The following is an 8,653-nucleotide window of genomic DNA, read 5'->3' on the forward strand; positions in this document are numbered from 1 at the left end:
TGAAGAAGTCAAAGATATTCCCATAAATAGTCCAACACAGAGCATCAATATTTTTCCAACTCAACTTCAATTATCTCCAACTCATACATCTCCTAACCAAGGCCCGTTGTAAACCTCCTTCCACCTCACTTGCAAAACATGGTTTTCCCTGGTTTTCTCCTAAATAAATATACTCCACTACACTTGCCATAGCCCTTAGATGGTATGCCACAGGATTATCTTAAGCTCTTGCCAAGATTCACTATAGAAGATGATATCTCAACACAAAGAGATATAAAAACCTTTTGTGCATTTGCAAAAAATATGAATGTAGAACACATGGATGTGGTGTTAAGACTCTTTGTTCAGTCCCTAGATGGGGAGGTCAGGAAATGGTTCAAAGCTCTCCAAAATCCTTCAATCACTATCTAGGAGGAGATGCTGAATTCTTTTATGTAGAAATGGGGAGAGAAAAGGGACCATTGGTACATTGTCATTGAATTAAATACAATGAAGAAAAAACACAATGAAGATGTTTCAGAATTCATAAAAAGGTTTAACAAATTATACAGTAGTCTTCTAGCTGAAATTAAACCTCCACAGGTTGCTGCCAAAGTGGTTTTTTTTGGGGCTTTTGAACTTCAATTTGGGTTCATTCTTAGAGAAAAAAAGTCCTATACCCTAGACCAGATTCAAAAATATGCTTTAGAAGTTGAAGCAAATTTCACCTCCACCAGGAAATGGAGAAGGGAAACTGGGTATGGTGATAAGAGGAGGGGAAAAGAGGAAGCCAACTCTTCGAGCCATGGGAAGGAAACCCAAGAAAAGAAGCTTGAGGAAATGAATAAGTTGATAAGAAATTTTTCTAACAAGCTTTTAAAACTAGAGTTGGCAAACAAAAACCCTCCTCGACAAAGTCAATCATCTCGAAACTGAAATTTCAACCCTCAATATAGAAGACCACACTTGCAGCTCTTGTAAAGGGAGAGAAAGGAACAAGAAAATCATATTCAACCACCTTTGTATTTTGAACATGATCTAGAGGAACATGTTGAAGAAACCATAAAGGTTCAAGAAAACTAGTTTTCTTCTCATTCTGATGAGGAACATGAATAGAAGCACACGAGGAAGAAGGGGATGACTTGGATACCCCACTAGATGACGGTGAGATTGATAACCATTGTAGATAGTTTTTTAACTTCATGCAGGCCCACTCAAATCCCCCTAAGTCAATATAGAAAGGAAAGAAACTTATTGACCCAATCTCACCAAGCAAGAAGGATTCCTCAGATCCTATTTCTCATAAGCATGAAGTCCCTAAAGTAGAGCAATTGTCTCCCCAAAGGAAGCCAATATATAGTAAGGAGAAGGAACCTATTGAAGTTGCAACAATTGATAGGAACCCTTATGCCTTAGTATTCAAAACGAGTTGGATAAGGTCAAGAACTTTGTTCCGTTAACTGAATTGCTAAAACAAACTAATTATAAAGCTCAATCATCTTAGTTCATGTGTCTACCTACCATAGATCTTATGCAAGATAGTCTGAGCCTCCAAGAAGAAAGACCCATGGTTGTATTTTGACCTCATGTTGAGGAGCAAGACTCTTCCACTGCCCCTTTCTATGTTACCTTGTTAATCCATGAGCTCCTACTACATAATTGTATGCTTGAATTAGGAGCTTCTCATAATCTGATGCCCTTGTCTATCATGGAGCAGTTGGGGCTACAAATAACAAAACCATATAAATACTTGTACTCCTTTGATTCTAAGAGAGTAAAATGTCTGGGGATGATTAACGACTTGGTGGTCAATTTGGCTAAGATCCCTATAAAAAGTGTTGTAATGGATATTGTAGTTGTTGATATCGCTCCAAGGTTTGGTATGTCTTTTTCCAGGTCATGGGTATCGAAAATTGGGGGATCTATCAAACTAGATTTGACATATGCCACCATTCTCGTGTTTGGTGGAGAGGAATGTCTACTATATAGAGAACCAAGAATCAATTCCAAACTAAAAATCCAGGATTGAAGGCTTACCGAAATGAGGTATGGGACTTGATTGAGAAATTTTTCTTAGCCTTTAATATCCAATTTTTGCCTAATGATAGAAATCGTATGGCTGACTCCTTGGCTATAGCTTCTAGTAACTTTAAGCCTCCTCAAAACCCCTTACTTAGATACGAAGTCGAGGCCAAGTACATACCTTCAATATCAAACAATGTCAAGTATTGGCACATGTTTGAAGATGAGGAACAAATAAAATGCTTCATGGAAGTTATTGGAGAGTTTTCAAACTCAGTGATTGACCAGGAGGGTGAGAAAGTGATAGATGAACAACAAGTCAATTGGGGAGAAACTATTGTTGGACGCAATATTTTACAACTAAAGGGTAACACCATCCCCAGGGGCTTGATCCCATTGGAAATATTATTTAACTCAAATGGTGTGGCTTCCAAACCAAGTGAACAAGAGCTTGAAGAACATGCGGAAGATTGTAACATTGGTACAGAACTAGACTCCACAGTAATTATGTTGGTTAAAGGAGTTCCGAAAGAATACAAGAAAAGGAATCTGGATCATTTTAAGCCGTGTATGGATGTGTTTTCTTGGTCATATGATGACTTGAAAATGTTTGACACTACTATCATTCAACAAAAAATTCCTTTGAAGAGTGGGGTGAAACCATATAAACAAAAGCTGAGGAAAATTAATCCTCTATTACTTCAATCAATTGAGAAAGAGGCGAGGAAGTTTCTCCAGGAAAAAATTATTATACCTTTGTAGTATTTTGATTGGGTTGAAAATCTAGTACTTGTCAGGAAGAAGAATGGAGAAATAAGTTTATGTCTTGACTTCAGGAATCTAAACAAGGCCTCACTAAAAGATAATTACCCTTTGCCTAAGATGGACTACATTCTGCAGAATGTGGTAGGGTCTGCTTGTATGTCCATGATGGATAGCTTCTCTGGATACAAACAGGTTTGTGTGCACCCAGAAGATCAAAAGAAAATCGCTTTCACTACACCCTGGGGAACGTTCATGTATGCCAAAATGCCCTTTGGCCTCATAAACGCTGGAGCCACTTTTGAGAGAGCTATGGATATAGAATTTGTTGGAGAACAGGAAAAATTTGTAGTAATTTACCTAGATGACATCATTGTTTTCTCAAAAACAGATGAAGAGCACATTAAACACTTGCAGCTGACTTTTGAGAAATGTAGAAGGTATGGTATGTCTTTAAACCCCAAGAAATCTTAGTTTTCTCTAAGTGAAGGAAAACTACTGGGACACATCGTGGAAAAGGAGGGAGTAAATATTGATCCCAGAAGGGTGGAGGCCATCAATAAAATTTCATACCAAGAAATAAGAATGAAATCCAGGTTTTCTTGGGAAGGAGGGAGTAAATATTGATCCCAGAAGGGTGGAGGCCATCAATAAAATTTCATACCAAGAAATAAGAATGAAATCCAGGTTTTCTTGGGAAGAATCAACTTTTTATGAAGGTTTATACCCAATTATGCTAAAATAGTCAAAGAAATCATAGAGATGTTAAGGAAGCATAGGGAGGTAAGGTGGAGAGTGGAAGCTCGGGAATCATTCTCCATAATCAAAAAGGCTTTTACAGAGGCCCCAGTACTAGTTAGTGGAGATTATCAAAAACCGTTTTTCATCTTTTATTTTTCTTCTCCCCACGCAGTGGTTATTGTCTTGTTTCAAAAAAATTATGAAGGACACGAGCAACCAATCACATCATTCAACCAATTGTTACGATATTTTGAGCTAAATACAATATTTTGGAGAAACGAGTCTATGCCTTAGACAAAACCCTGAAATATTTCAGAAATTATGTCCTACAATCTAGTATAATAGCTTATGTTCATACAACTGTAGTGAAAGATATCCTTGTGCATGGTGATAATGAAGGAAAAAGAGGCAAGTGGATTGCTAAAATACAGGAATATGACATGGATATCAAACCCACCAATTTGGTAAAAGGGTAGGGGAAATATAAAATTTTGTCTGATGCAAATTTCCAAGCTTTTGGAATAAATTTACTAACATAAAAGGATGGAGAAAGTGGAAAAGTAGAGGAACAACAAAGAATTTAGACCTCAACTCAGAAAATCTAAATGAAATACATTGTGTCCCACTGGTATAAACATATTTTCCATTATTTAATTTCTTTTTAGGGGTCCAGTCAATATTGATAAAGTTAAATACAGGCTACAAGCTCATAAATTTGTGATCTCAAATGGCCAATTGTATTGGAAAGACCCGGTGTGGATTTTTCTCTTATGCCCGGTTTAAGAAGAGATCCATAAAGTGATTGATGAGTTCCATAATTGTGTATGTGGAGGACATTATATTTGGAGAGCTACAACCCATAAAATTCTCAAATAAGGATTTTATTGGCCTAAGTTGTTTGGTGAGGTGCATGCCTATGTTCGGGCCTGTGCGAAATGTGAAATGTTTGTAGAAAAATAGAGTTTGGCTCCCCTTCCTTTAATCCCTATTTTCATAGAAGAACCCTTTAGGGAATGGGTGTTAGAATTCATTGGAGAAATACATCCAACTGCCAATGGCCATCACACATGGTTACTCACAACCACTGATTATTTCACTAAGTGGGTGGAAGCTACCCCAACTAGAAATGCAACTGATGCAGTAATCATCAAGTTTCTGGAGGAAAACATCCTCACCATGTTCGGCTGCTCAAAGAAAATCGCCACTGACAATGCTCATGTATTCAAGTCATTCAAATTTATTGATTTTTTCCAAAGGTACAACATTATAGTAGGTCATTACACTACCTATTACCCACAAGGAAATGGATTGGTTGAATCCTCTAATAAAAACTTAGTAAGTATTCTAAAGAAGAGAATAACAAAAAATCAAAAGAATTGGGATTCATAGCTGAAGTTTTCCCTATGGGAAAATAGGATTACCACCAAGAATTCCACTGGGAAATCTCCTTTTGAATTAGTGTACGGGAAATCTGGAATTTTACCTATACAATTAGCAATGCTAGTAGCTAAGATCCTATAATATGTTGAGGAGGAGTTGAATGCATTGACTAGAAGGATAAATCAGCTAGTAGAGCTTCAAGAAAATAAGGAACATGTAAACCAGAATTCACTTAATTATCAGGAGAGGATGAAGTCTCTCTTTGAAAGAAAACCAAAGGACATATCCTTGCAACCAGGAGATTTAGTACTTAGGCGAGATATCAGAAGAGAAGATAAAGGAAAACGTGGGAAGTGTGATCCTCTTTGGTTTGGACCTTTCAAGATTGCTAAAGCAAAAAGGAATAATACTCTCCTGCTAGAAAACTTAGATGGTAAAATGCTTGGACTTCCTATGAATGGGTAGTTTCTCAAGCTTTACTTCCAGCACCGAAGAAGGCCATTCTCACCCACTGTAAATACTAGTGATCCATTGTAAAGACCAAAAATGTTTTGTGTTTTTATTACTACTGTTTTATTTTATGAAGGTTTGAATAAAATGACTCCATACTCAGGGAATGATACACTAATCTACAGGTTCTAAGTGCATTCCATACAATACATTGTCCCCAATTGGAGCCAATATTGCCTCCCTTCATTATTTCTTGTTGTAGGGGTGCTAAAGGGTTGCATTCAAGACTTGTATTTTAAAAACTAATAAAATTGGTAATGAGGGAAAATTTAGGCCCTTGTGTCATAATAAGAAGCTCTAATACCAGAGCCCTCATCCCTAAAATACTCCACTAAGCAAGTGCAGTGGGGAAAAAGTGAAATTAGCACAGGCACACATTTTTGGTTAAAGGTCGAGCAAATCACATGGCAAATCCACCCGATCAGTCGCTGGAAACATTTCGAGGGGGGTTAACTTGTGTGGATGATATACCGAAGTTATCCCCTGAAGTGGAATAGTCAAATGAGCAAGTTCGTCAATCCGATGACCTAGATTAATTTCGGGGGGTAATCGCAAGATCCCTCTCCTCGGGACCACCTGCCAGAGGAAGGTGGGGACCACGCGCCACATCACTGTTCTGCCAACACCATTTTTCAAGCAAGCAATGAAAATAAAAGTAAAACGGTAACTTCCTCATCCCACGCTCTCAGCCACTTGTCAACTACATCACCCAATCGTCCTTCGCCATGTTTCCCCCTCCCGTGACTTCATCCAATGTGAGACAACTGTTGCCCCTCTCTGCCTCTAAAAATCCTTCCCACTCCAATTGTTTTTGAATTTTTTTTTCTTTCCCAATGAAAAAACCTCCCATTGTTCATCTGTTCTGAAACGTTGTTCAATCACCAAGCTAGTCCAAAACTCCCCTCCAACGTCGGTTTCAATTTTCACCAATCCAATCAGGTAACCTGTCGGTCCCCTCCACTTGTGAATTATTTCGATAGTTGTTTAAAATGAAGAAAGCGGACCCTAAAACCCCCCAAATCTCGGGAAGCCAACTTCTCCTCTAATCTTGAACTGCTCATGGACGCGAAGGCATAAATTTTAGACCCCCTTTGTTCTTACCACCTGTCAGACCTTCGGTTCAACATGTATGGCCACCACATCAGAGGAGAGGACCCACTCTGTGTAGTTGATTAGGGATTATAATATCATATCGCCCCTTCAGTGCATCATTTCACTGAGTTCGTTTCTTGGTTAATTGTCGCTTACATAGAAGAAAATATTTTTTTTGTTTCTACCATTGGAGCCAAAATCCTAGAGGTGACCCCATAGTTGATTCAAAAAGTTTTGATTTACCCAAACTCCCCTAAACCCCAGCAATTCATAGAAACCACTCTAGTTTATAATTATACAACCCTTTTTGTTGTTGAACAACAATTCTTTCTAAAAATGGTCCTAGCCCCTCACTTACAATCCTTGCCCATTGCTTATAGTTTCCCAATAACTATATTTTCTGAGTTTGTTCAGCCTATTTTGTCTATAATTGCTCATATTCTTGGGGATGATAATGCCAATAAAGCATCCCTAGGGTTTCTAAGGGAGATGATGTAGCCACGACATATGTTTGACATACCTTCTTACTTAGCTGAGTCCATAAAATTCCAATTATGTCATTTTCCTACCTCCTCATACTTAAGGTATTATTCCCTGTTGTTCTATCTATTTGTGTACACCCATGTGGATGAGTTTGAGTGCCCAGGTCTCAGTCTAATGGCCCCAAACAAACAGAGGAAGTATGTTTTTTACTGGGATGCTATTGTTAGGAGAAGACCAGATAATGATGGTTATTCACAGTTCATATCTTCCTACATGGTTATTTCTTATAAAATTATTCATAATATTTCCCCTCCATGAATCCTCCCTAAAAAATATGGAATCCTTCAATTGAGTAAGGACACTAGGGTGGGTGACTAGTATATCTTTAAGGATTACATAGAGATATAGGTCTATGGGTGTGAGCTTCCTTCTTACCACTTACCTGTATTCACACCTATGAGGATATTCGCCCTTGAGTTCATTAGACAGAGTCTTAATATGGACTAGGTCCACTTTGTCCCTATCAAAAAGGGATATATGTTCAAGTTGTCTAAGCTTATAGGGCCTTTTATTGTTAACTCTAGACAGGCCTTCCTAGCAGTTGAGGAATTACTTAAACAAATGAATTTTGATATGGGAGATGTTTGGCATTATGATCCTCATGGGGTCATTGCAAAGAAAAGGGAAAGCATAAAGGCTTCAACTTATGAGCACGGATATAGGCATGAGATTGAATGGAAGTATAACCTTGATTCATGGCCTATTGACACAAAGATGGAGATCGGAACTCCAGAGGAAAAGGACAAGGCACATAAAAGGACCATTGATAAGACAGGGAATGTAGAAATGGAAGATGTACACACTAGAAAAAATCCCAAGGCCCAAGAGATAGAAGAAGAAGAAATCGAGACTAGGTTGGTGGAGACAAAACCAGACCAACCAAACTTCCAAGTGACTTTGGAAAACCCACTACAAGTTGCTTCTTCATCATCATAAGAGGTACCCATTTTGAGTTTAGAAGGAAGTAAAACTAGAGTTGAGCGTAGTTGGCCTACTGGAAAGGCTATTGAATAAAGAAATAAGAAAATAAGGGAGGAGATGCAAAAAAAAAATGCCATCCCAATCAATACCATACAAGACCAGACTTCTGGTTGCTATGGACTTGGAGAGAAATAAAATGAAATTCTCGCTACATCACCCACTAGCACAGTCACTATCATCGGGCTACCAGTTCAAGGCCCTGGATGTTTCTTTAGACTTGGCAAGTGTCCCTCTACTTGATAAGATCAACTTCCACAGGCAAGTGGGAGAGATGTTGTACATTGAACTTAATCAAAATGCAATGACCATAAGTAAAGCTAAGAAGTTGCTGAAGAAGGCCGCAACAATATTAAAGAAGGAAAGTGATAACTCCAAAGCTCTACATATGAAGAATGACAACTTCAAGGAGTTGATTATGAAACTAGGGGTGAATCCAGAGGATAAAGCTGCATTTGAGGCCCTTCTTCAAATCTCACAAGCAGAGGTTCAGGATTTGAGGCACAAGTTGAAGATGTTAGCCAGTGAGCATGTGCACTCCAAGGAACTTGCACAGGTGGAGGAAGAGAAAGAGATCTTGACAAAAGAGTTGATAGACAGAAACAATGAGGTGGTGGATCTTAAGAAACAAGTAGCAAAACTTCGG

Source organism: Pinus tabuliformis, chromosome 6 (genome assembly GCF_031772625.1).
Source record: "Pinus tabuliformis cultivar Carrire ecotype Pingquan chromosome 6, CPIR1, whole genome shotgun sequence".
Classification (NCBI taxonomy): domain Eukaryota; kingdom Viridiplantae; phylum Streptophyta; class Pinopsida; order Pinales; family Pinaceae; genus Pinus; species Pinus tabuliformis.